Source organism: Mobula birostris, chromosome 12, assembly GCF_030028105.1.
Source record: "Mobula birostris isolate sMobBir1 chromosome 12, sMobBir1.hap1, whole genome shotgun sequence".
NCBI lineage: Eukaryota > Metazoa > Chordata > Chondrichthyes > Myliobatiformes > Myliobatidae > Mobula > Mobula birostris.
In genome coordinates, this window is record NC_092381.1 from 94749256 (window position 1) to 94761464 (window position 12209).

The 12209-nt window shown below is 40.9% G+C and overlaps 1 protein-coding gene across 6 annotated transcripts in view; it reads left to right on the forward strand.

The window, feature by feature from the left end:
* The window catches only part of ralgps2 (Ral GEF with PH domain and SH3 binding motif 2), a 567568-nt gene that overhangs the window by 189454 nt on the left and 365905 nt on the right, over positions 1-12209 (forward strand). The window lies entirely within an intron of this gene.

The window sequence follows — 12209 nt, forward strand, 5'->3', positions numbered from 1 at the left end:
GAGCAATTATAATTGTAATAAGCCCATGTGGCAAATAGGAACCCCAGCAACCTCCTAATAGCCAACCTTAACCACCCATTACCTGGTTTGGGATCTTGCCTGAAATCATCTAATTGTTTCTTAATAGACTGAATAGCATGTGTTATATTATATGGTTTGTCTGTGACATGGGTGATACACTTGTCCCCTACTAAGGAATATACTCCTCCTTGCAGAGCCAACTGGTAGTCTACAGCATACCGGGTTTGTTGGGCTACAATCGCAACTCTGCCAGCTCTTTATTTATGGCCTCCAGTCCTTCCATGGAACTGTTTCCTAGCACAGTCAGCCCACAAATAAGGTAGTTCTGATCTTTTGAGGCTATGGTCCCTGTCAAACCCCCTAAAGAGAGAGTACTCAGAAACCCATAACCAAAAGAGTAGCCCAGCGTGACCGGATCCTTCCAGTCGGCACAGAACTCCTTACTTACTGTCCGTGCCATGAGTCTTTTGGGGGCAGGGGACTGTGACTGGCCCAATCGTTCCCACCGCAAACAAGGCTGGCAGAGTGGATGTGGTGGTGGTAAAAGTTCCATTAAGAAGGAAAACGAATCTCTCCTTATCCCAGTAGCATTTTATGGTTGAGTTCCCTGCTCTCGTCATTTGTTTCTTGTGCCAGTCACTGGTTCCTGCATATGGATTAAAATCTGAAGTGTTATATGGGTATATCAGGGAACCTGTAGTAACATGCATCCCGTTGCACTTCCCATAGACCCTCTGCGGTCCCATGGTCACATTAAAACACTGTTATTCTGTACATGCACAACTAAACCATCCTCCTTGTATTCTGCATCTTCGGCGTATGTAATGAGTCATTGTGCAAGAGATATTGTTAGGAACCAGACATACTACACAGCCCCAGCCTTCTCCTCCAAAACAGTAGGGTCAGAACAGTTAGCCTTTGTTCCTTTAACGGGATGAGACCCAATGCAGTTGGGTCTTGGGGATTTCCTCCTATCGTTGTATAGAAGTTCTACACATTGCCCTTTTGTCCCCTGCCAGAACCTGCCTGTCCTTCCTATGCAGGGGGTGTCAGAGGTATCTGTGGTGTACAGACTCCTAGGGTTCCATCCTGGGGTGGCTACAAACAAGGCTTCTAATGATTTGGCAAGCGCATAACACACAGTACGATTACCATGCAGCTGCATATGGGTTTTATAAAACAGATTTTCCTCTAGAGCAGTCACCATAAAGGTGACGGCAATGATAAAGAGTTCAAGTCCAACCATGATCATTTTTCTTCCGGTGGCCATCACTTGCAATCACTCAGGTGAATCCAATGGTTGTGACCTTGTACTTTTACTGCAGTGGGTGTCTGGAGAAGTATCTGGAGGGGTCCCTTCTACTGCGATCCAAGCTTGGGGGGCTCCCAATCCCTTATCAGTACAAGTCAGGCCACTCTGCCTCCAGTCCTCTTTATGGCTTGAACGCCTCCTGCACCTGTGAATGAAGAAACTTTAAAGAGGATGTTAACTGTCTGAAATACCTTTGTAACTCGTCCCCCATGATGTTGAGATCAGCTTGGGTGGGGAGTTGGGTATTGGCATCCCATGGGCGCCCATAGATGACCTCGGCGGCCAACACCCCAGTAGTCGAATGGGGAGTGATCCTCATGGTACAGTGCCAACGGAAGAACTTTTAGCCAATTTAGGCCAGTTTCAGGTATCAGTTTGGCCAATTTGTTTTTCAGGGTGCTCTTTCCACTATGCCTGCTGCCCTGGGGTGGTAGGTACAATGGAACTGTTGCTCGATATGCAGTACCTCACACAACTCCTTATTTATCCTTCCTACAAAGTGAGGACCATTATCTGAGTTTATCTGTCAGGGTACCCCAAATCTTGGTTTGATCTCTGTGAGTAGCAGTCTCACTACCGTTGAGGCTTTGTTGTTGGTGGTTGGATAGGCTTCAATCTATCTACTGAACACATCTACAACGATTAAACAATACTTGTAACATTGTACACGCAGCAATTCAGTAAAATCAAGCTGGATGCATTCAAAAGGACAACCTAGCAAGGGGGTTTTTCCTGAGACATACTTTACTCCTTTTCCCGCATTCATTTTTTGAAACACTTAGGCTTCTATGCTTTTTGTCAAAGTCTTAGCCGCTATGACCCTTACAAAATAGCCAGGGTCACAAGAGGCCTGCAAAGATGTTAACTTCTTAACAGTATATTACGTTGGCAACTAGGTTACAGGCACTGAGCATGGGTCTGTGGTGCAGAAGGGAAAGAGAGAGAAGAGGGGAGCGGTAGTGATAGGGGACTCAATAGTGAGGGGAACAGACTATTCTGTGGACGTGAACAGGACACCCGGCTGATGCGTTGCCTCCGAGGTGCCAGGGTCAGGCATGTCTCAGATCATGTCCACAACATTTTGCAGAGGGAGGGGCAGTAGCAAGATGTCTTGGTACATATTTGAACCAATGACATAGGAAGGGAAAAAAAAAGAGAATTTAGAGAGCTAGGTAGAAAACTGAGAAGCAGGGCCTACCAGGTTATAATTTCTGGATTGCTGCCTGTGCCATGCACCTGTGGCTGAGAAGCTAGTGCAGGGGACAGGGCTTCAGGTTCTTGGATAATTGGGATCTCTTCTGGAGGAGGTATAACCTGTTCAAAAGTGACAGGTTGCACCTGAACCCAAGTGGGACCAATATTCTTGCAGGCAGGTTTGTTAGAGCTGTTGGGAAGGGTTTAAAACTAACTTGGCGGGGGGGGGGGGTGTTGGAACGGGAGTGAAGGGACTCAGGAAGGACGGACGGTAAAAAAGTAAAGTGAGCATGCAGTCAGATTGTCAGGAAGGGCAGGCAGGTGATGGGGCTTAGCTGCAGCCAGCAGGCTGAGTATCAAATCATTAGGGATGCAGAATCAAAAGGGATAGCAAATATGGTACTCAAGATCTTGTATCTAAATGCATGTAGTATAAGAAATAAGGTGGATGATCTTGTTGCAGTATTACAGATTGCCATCACTAAATCGTGGCTGAAGGATGGTTGTAATTGGGAGCTGGATGTCCAAGGTTACACATTATATCAGAGAGATAGGAAGGTAGATAGAAGGGGTTGTATGGCTCTACTGGTAAAGAATGGCACCAAATCAGTAGAAAGATGTGACATAGGATTGGAAGATGTTGATTCCTTGTGGGTTGAGTTAAGAAACTGCAAGGGTAAAAGGACATTGATGGCAGTTATATACAGGCCTCCCAACAGTGGCTGGGAGGTAGACCAAAGGTTACAACAGGAAATAGAAAAGGCGAGTCGAAAGGGCAATGTTATGGTAGTCATGGGAGATTTTAAAATGCAGGTTGATTGGGAAAATCAGGTTGGTAATGGATCTCAAGAGAGTGAGTTTGTTGAATGCCTAAGAGATAGCTTTTTAGAGCAGTTTGTCGTTGAGCCTACTAGGGGATCAGCTATACTGGATTGGGTGTTATGTAATGAACTGGAGGCAATTAGGGAGCATAAGGTAAAAGAACCCTTAGGAACCAGTGATCACAATATGACTGTGTTCAACTTGAATTTTGATAGGGAGAAAGCAAAGTCTGATGTAGCAGTACTTCGGTGGAGTAAGGGAAATTACAGTGGTATGAGAGAGGAGTTGGCCAAAGTAAATTGGAAGGAGCTGCTAGCAGGGGTGTCAGCAGAGCAGCAATGGCGTGCATTTCTGGGAAATGTGAGGAAAGTGCAGGACATGTGTATTCCAAAAATGAAGAAATACCCCAATGGTAAAATAGTACAACCGTGGCTGACAGGAAAGTCAAAGCTGTTGTAAAAACAAAAGAAAGGGCATACAACAAAGCAAAAATTAGTGGGAAGATAGAGGATTGTGAAGTATTTAAAAACCTACAGAGAGCAACTGGAAAAAATCATTAGAAGCAAAAAGATGAAATTTGAAAGCAAGCTAGCAAATAATATCAAAGTGAATAGTAGAAGTTTTTTCAAGTATTTTAAAAATAAAAGAGAAATGAGAGAGGATATAGGACTGCTAGAAAATGAGGCAGGAGAAATAATAACGGAGGACAAGGAGATGGCTGCTGAACTAAATGAGTATTTTGCGTCAGGCTTCACTGTGGAAGGCACAAGCAGTATGCCTGATGTTGTGTGTGAAGGAAGAGAAATGGGTGCAGTTACTGTTACAAGAGAGAAGGTGCTCAAAAAGCTGTAAGACCCAAAAGAATCTAAGTCACCCAAACCAGAGGAACTGCACCCTAGGGTTCTGAAAGAGATAGCGTTGGAGCTTGTAGTGGCATTAGAAATTATTTTCAAAAATCATTGGACTCTGTCATGGTGCCGAGGACTGGAAAATTGCAAATGTTACTTCACTCTTTAAGAAAGGAGGAAGACAGCAGAAAGGAGATTATAGACCAGTTAGCCTGACCTCAGTGGTTGGGAAGATGTTGGAGTCATTTGTTAAGAAGGAGGTGATGGAGTACTTGGTGACACAGGACAAGATAGTACAAAGTCAGCATGGTTTCCTTCAGGGAAAATCCTGCCTGACGAACCTGTTGGAATTCTTTGAGGAGTTTATAAGTAGGATAGATAAAGGGGATGCAGTGGATGTTGTATATTTGGACTTTCAGGAGGCGTTTGACAAGGTGCCACACATGAAGTTTCTTACCAAGTTAAGAGCCCATGGTATGACAAGAAAGTTACGAACATGGTTAGAGCATTGGTTGATTGGTAGGAGGCAGCGAATGGGAATAAAAGGATCCTTTTCTGGTTGGCTGCCAGTGACTAGTGGTGTTCTGCAGGGTTTGGTGTTGGGATCACTTCTTTTAATGCTGTATGTAAATGATTTAGATGATAGAATAGATGGCTTTGTTGCCAAATTCGCAAATGATGCAAAGATTGGTGGGTGGGGGGGGAGGTAGTGTTGAGGAAACAGGTAAGATGCAGAAGAACTTGGACAGATTAGGAGAATGGGCAAGAAAGTGACAAATGAAATACAATGTTGGAAAATGCATGGTCATGCACTTTGGTAGTAGAAACAAATGTACGGGCTATTTTCTAAACGGGGAGAAAATCCAGGAATCTTGAAATGCAGAGGGACTTGAGAGTCTTTGTGCAGAGCACCCTGAAGGTTAACTTGCAGGTTGAGTTGGTGGTAAGGAAGGCAAATACCATGTTAGCATTCATTTCAAGACATCTAGAATACAAGAGCAAGGATGTGATGTTGAGGCTTTATAAGGCACTGGTGAGGTCTCACCTTGAGTATTGTGAACAGTTTTGGGCCCCTCGTCTTAGAAAAGATGTGCTGGCATTGGAGAGGGTCCCAGGGAGGTTCACAAGGTTGATTCTAGGAATGAAAGGGTTATCATACGAGGAACGTTTGGTGGCTCTGGGTCTGAACTCACTGGAATTCAGAAGGATGAGGAAGGATCTCATTGAAACCTTTCGAATGTTGAAAGGCCTAGACAGAGAAGTAGATGTGAAAAGGATGTTTTCCATGGTAGGAGAGTCTAGGACAAGAGGGCACAGCCTCAGGATAGAGGGGTGCCCTTTCAAAATAGATGCAGAGAAATTTCTATAGCCAAAGGGTGGTGAATTTGTGAAATTTGTTGCCACCTGCAGCTGTGGAGGCCAAGTCGTTGGGTGTATTTTAAGCAGAGATTGATAGGTTCTTGATTGGACATGGCATCAAACTTTATGGGGAGAAGGCCGGGGACTGGGGTTGAGGAGGAGACAGGAAAAAAAGGATCAGCCATGATTGAATGGTGGAGCAGACTTGATGGGCCAGATGGCCCACTTCTGCTCCTATGTCTTATGGTCCTAATTTTCAGCTCTCATTTGGAAAGCTGTTTGATTATAGTGTCATAGATTTGTACAGCAGAGATAGGTTCTTCAGCCCACCTTTCTTTCCCCATCTGTACTAATCCCATTTACCTGCATTAAATCCTTATCTTTCTTGGCCATGCCAATGCAAGTGGTTGTCAAAATATCTCTTAAACAGTGCTTGTACTTGATTCCATCACTTTCTTTGAAGGAGTCATAGATCGTAGTCATGGATATGTCATGACAAAAATAGTCATTTACCCCACTGTGTCTATTGACCATCAGGCAACCTTTTTCTCCCCAACACTAATTGTATGCCTATTTTATTCTTTCCACATTCCAATCACTCCCTCAGATTCAGCCGCTCATTTATGAACTTGGGACAATTTGCAATGGTCAATTAAACTAACAACCTGCGTATTTTTGGGATCTGGGAGGACACTAGAGTACCTGGGGAAAATCCATGTGGTCACAGAAGAATATGCAAATTCTATGTGGTCAGCAGCAGAAGTGAGGATTGCATCTGGGTTACTGGTACTGTGAGAAAGCTGTTTTAATAGCTGTGCCACTGTGCAATCCCAATTAATGGTTACAAAATTAAGAAAAAAACTATTATTGTGAAAAATCTGATATTATTTTGTTATCTATGGGTCTTATAGTCACCCCTAAGATGCAGGAAGCAGGTAGCTGTGTGACTGTTAGGAGAGGAAAAGGGAACACATAGTTTGCAGAGTACCCATGTGGCCGTTCCTTTCAATAATAAGTATACTGCTTTGGATACCGTTGTGGGGGATGATCTATTGGGGAAAGCTGCAGTAGCCAGGTTTCTGGCACTGTCTGGCTCTGTGGTTCAGAAGGGAAGAGTGGAGAAGAGGAGTGCAGTGTTGATGCATTGGTGATCTCCATAGTTAAAGGAGCAGGCAGGCGATTCTGTGGATGAAATAGGCACCTAGATGATACCTCCCAGGTGCCAGGGTTAGGGATGTCTTGGATCGAGCCAATCGTATTCTAAAGGGGGAGCGTGAGCAGCAAGAAGTTGTGATACATACAGTATTGGTACCAGTGACATAGGTAGGAAAAGAGATGAGATCCTGCGGAGCAAATATGGAGATCTAGGTAGGAAGCTGAAAAACAGGACCTCAAGGGTAGTCATCTCTGGATGGCTGCCTGTGCCACACACCAGTTAGAGTAAGAATAGAATGATTTGGCAGATGAATGTGTGGCTGAGGAACTGGTGCAGGGGCCAGGGTTTGAGATTTCTGGATCATTGGGATCTCTTCTGGGAAAGGTATAACCTGTACAGAAATGACAGGTTACTCTTGATGACAGAAGCACTGTTGTCGATGCTGTCTACATGGATTTTAGTAAGGTTTGACAAGTCCCACATGAAGACTCATTGGGAAGATTAAGACACGAGATCCACTGTGAGTTGGCCAATTGGATTCCAAATTGACTTGCTCAAGTCCAAACGGACTTATTCTGGCTATAGATCTGTGACTAGTGTTGTTTGATAAAGATCCATGCTGAGATCCTTTGCTGTTTATGATCTATGTAAATGATCTGGCTGAAAACGGAGCAATATAGCACATTATGATATGCCAACCAATAGAAACCTACTGCATGATTAATCTAACCTTTCATATAGAGTTCATTACCCTCTATTTTTCTTACATCCACCTGCCTTTCTAAGATCTTTTAAATATCTCTATTGTAGCATCATTACCTCGGGACTCGTGAACTCTTTCCCCTGAATAATGGCCAACACACTATATGACTTCTCAACCACTCTATCAACTTGCACAGCAACTTTGAGGGATCTATGGTCTTGGACTCCAAGATCCCTCTATTCCTCCACACTGCTAACAATCTTGCTGTGAGCTTTATACTCTGCCTTCAAATTCAATCTTATAGATAAGTGGTTTAGTAAATTTTTAGAAGATATGAAAGTTAGTAGTGTCATCAATAGTGTAGAAGATGCCACAGGATGAAGTGGGATAGAGATCTTTTGCATATATAGACAGATAAATGGCAGATGGAGTTTAACCTTTTTTTTGTTATTTATTTTTTATTGAAGTTCATCATCAAACAAACATTTCCATGTGTTTCAGATATTGTACATATATATCATACAATCATATTTGCCACAAATCTCCACATAATATTTATCCTGAGGTATACACCTATAGAAAAGAGAGGAAAGAAAGAACAAGCAAAAGGAGAAAACTATGTATAAGTAGGGAGTGATCTTTTTTTTTTACAACAGTCATTGATTTGTGAGAATAAAATCAGGCCTATGAGATGAACCATTTTTCGCAGTATGAATCAAATTGTTCCAACTTATGATTAACAGATACTGTTATTTTCTCCATTTTGTAAATGTCCATTGTAATTTCCATCCATGCATTTAACCTTTCTAAGTGTGAAATGTTGTACTTTGAGATATCAAATGTAAATGGATGGTACAGTGTTAAGGCAAGACTCTTAAGAGTTGATGTACAGAGGGATCTTGTGGGTGCAAGTCCATAGCTCCCTGAAAGTGGTTACTCAAGTTAATAGGATGGTAAAGAAAGCATGTGGCATGCTTACCTTTGTTAGTTGAGGAACTAAATTCAAGAGTCAGGAAGTTACATTGCAGCTTTAGAAAACTCTAGTTAGGCCTTATTTGGAGTATTGTATTCAATTTTGATTGCACTGTTATTTTTTATTTAGCGATATAGCGCAGAAACTCTTCCAGCCTTTTGAGCATCATTGTCTCAGCAACCCCTGACAATCCCGATTTAACCCTAACCTAATCACAGGACAATTTACCTACCAGGACAATCTACCATTACCAGTTTACCTACCCAGTACGTATTTGTACTATGGGAGGAAACCTGAGGAGCCACAAAAAAACCACACATTTCATGGGAAGGGCATAGAGGCTCCTTACGAAGGATGCTGAGATTGAACTCCTAACTGCGATATCCCAAGTTATAATAGCATCTCAGTAACCACTATTGTGATGCTATTATAGGAAGGATATCAAGGCTTTGGTGAAAGTGCATAAGAGGTTTGTCAAGATGCTGTTGGATTAGAGATCATATGCTATAAGCAGATGTTGGACAAACTTGGGTTATTTTCTCTGGAGTGATAGGGCTGAGGGGAAACGTGGTAGAGTATGGGTTCCTAACCTTTATATCATGGACCATACCAGTAAGCAAGAGGTCTGTAGAGTACAAGTTGAGAACCCTGTGATAGAGGATTGTAAGATTATGAGAGGCATAGCTTTCTATCTGGTATCTTTTTACCAGGGTTGAAATACCTAATGCCATAGAACATGCATATAAGGCGAGAGGAGCTAAATTCAAAGGAGATTTGCAGAGCAAGTTTCCTCACACAGAGAGCAGTGGGTACCCGGAATGTTCTCTCAGGCATGGTGGCGGAGGCAAATATGATAAAAGTGTTCAAGAGGCTCTAATGTAGTGTGTGAATGTGCAGGAAATGGAAAGACGTGGATTTTGAAAATGCAGAAGGGATTAGTTTAGTGAGGCATTTGATTACTAACTTAATTAGTTCGGCACAGCATTGTGTACTGAATGGCTTGTCCCTGTGTTGTACTGTTCTGTATCATGGTATAGAACACAGTTGGATAATGATACAAGACAGGTTTAAGGAAATTTTGTCATAGCCATCTCAGTAGCTACTGTGAATCATAAATGAAGAGGTAGTTAGATTAAAATAATTTGTGCTTTATTTCATAATATGGATTCTTTTGATATCTCAATGTGAAAGGTACTTTGTTTTTCTTTTTCACAGTATTAAGCTGTGAGTATCTTAACTATCAGGATTGCTTTTGAATGACAAATTCATATGTAGAGATTGGCAGAAGCTGACTGATGTTTGGAACTCTCTTTGACTTTTCAAATTTGCTGCTCCTTAATTTTGTGGTATTAATGAAATTCTTCACAATGTAGAGAAGAATGATTCTAAAGTAAAGCCAAGTCAAAGACTACTGCACAGACATGAGGTGAAATTTCTGAAGATAATAATGTAGGAATCTGCATTTTGTTCAAGTTTAAATAAAGGACAAATAATATTGAATGTTAAATATATAAATAGTGTATTACAACTTTTCTTTACAAAGCTCATGTTTGACTAGTGGAAGGAGTTGAATTTTACATTACAGCATTTTCCATTGGTCAGGTGAATGAAGTATTGGAAATTTCAGTTGACGTAATTATAAGAGACATTGGCTCTGCACTTAAGTGAAAACATGGAGTTTTGGATGTTTGGCAGTGGATGGAAAGGAGAAAGCCTCTATGTATCATGAATGGTGATTAATATCTGATGCTTTTTTTGTGTTGATTCTGGTAATCTCAATTTAGATTCAATTCTAATTGATGTGGTAAAAGAAAAACCATGTGGGGAGAAAAGTAAAGGCAAGACAGCATCAGATGAACTTTAAACGGAGATGTCCTAAAGTCTTGCTGAATTCAGCAATCAATATAATGTTGAACCATGCTGAACTAGGGTTCTTCTAAGTTGAGCAATTGCAGTTGAGGCTGCAATTTGTGAAATATAGTGGATTTCGGTTAATTGGGCCATCGTTTAACCAGGTCAACTGCTTATTTGGGCAACTCTTAACAAAAACTAATTGAGAAAATAGTCATGATTCCCTTTGTTTATTTTGCGTGCTCTGCTGCTTAATTGGGACAGGAGGCTTTTGCTGAACAGTGTCTCAACTAGCATCATTTGCATGCACTTGTTTGGCCATTAGACACCACAATATGCTTACAGTGAATAGTTTTTTAAATAGCGGCAGTTGCGTGTGTTTCTGTTCAAAAAGCAGTATTTTTTGTCACTGATCGTTGGTGAGCAATAAGACAATTCAGAACTGTTTTTGCTTACTGTTTCAAGCATTCAGGCTTGGACATGCTAGAAATAGCCGGGGTGATAAATGAAACTATTTCACTACTTCAAGTTAGGAACTATGAAGAATTTGAAGGTTTCGACAATTATCTTGAATGTTACAATGAAAATTAAGATTTGGAGGATGCGATCATTGAAAGTATTGTATGTAGGCAGTTCATTATCTGTCTATGGTGATGTTGTTTATTCATTCTCAGTTAATCAAAAGAAAATAGCGGCATATACTGGATGAATTCCTCTTTCGATAACTGTTAGGAACTAATACACAATTTTATAGTATCGTTGTAGTTTTTGTTCTGTATTTTATTTAAATACATAATTTGTTACTCAGTTGAACCGTAGTTTGACCGTAGTTCTGAATTGTCTTATTGCTGTTTAATTAGGCCAAAATGTACAGGATCTGATGGCCCAATTAACTGGAATCCACTGTGTTGTCTTTGTATTAGGCATAAAAAAAATCTGTGGTGGTTGCTTATTTCTTCACTGTTAAGTGATTCTGTGGTGCATACCAGCACAAGGATGTTGGCAGACCATTGGTGTTGGTGGCATCACATCAATATTGCTAAATTGTCTGCTGACAATCACCAGGATCCTTGGGTAACAGAGGACTACCAGTACAGCATTGTTTTCCAAAAGAAAAAGGATCTTTTTGGTTGTGGAATGTTCTGTATAGAAAGTCTGAAATGGAAGTAAGTTAAATTTTTACAAAAGCAAAACCTTAAATCTTATTGTAAAATGTCTGAAAGTGACTTCTAATTTGGATTGTTTTATGTTTAAAAAAAAGTAGTTGTGGTAGATTGACAAAAAGTAGATGATTATGAACCTTATCACCTCACATTACTGGAAATCATGAAATTAACTGGTTCATGTTGTTGTTATTATTTCAGTTCTGCTTACTGCTGCATTTATTGTTAAGTGTTTCTTTTGTGCTAATGGGGCAGCTTATACAAAATCCCCCTTGAATGCTGAATTTCCTCTGGTGTTTGGAGAGCAGAAGTGCTTTCCATGACTTAACATCTGAAAGAATAATTTGTAACACTTCAGTGGGAGTCGTGGTGATCCAAGTTTAAATCCCAGACCTGACTGTCTTCTTTAGACCATGATTTTCAGATTCCACCTTTTCCTGAGGGAAGTTTTTGAGAATTTAATCTATCAAAAAAAAACCCACTCTGGAATGTTCTTTTGAGGTCAGTAAAGTATTGCTGTTATTTGATTCAAGATATACGCACATTGTTATTGTGACTTTTAATGAAGGAGAACATTATGAAAAGATTAAGCAAGAAGGGAGAAATGCAGCATGAAATTGAATCATTAGCACAAGAAGTAAACTGGTTTGTAAGTCATGTGTCTTATATATCTATCCTCTAAGTTTAGTCTGAACCTTTCTGAATGGTGTAAAAATAATCCAGGTTCACAGCATCAACCTACAAAGTTGTATTAACTAATTGTCCCTCCATTTTTAATGACCTTGCATGTTGTACTCAGTTCTTGCC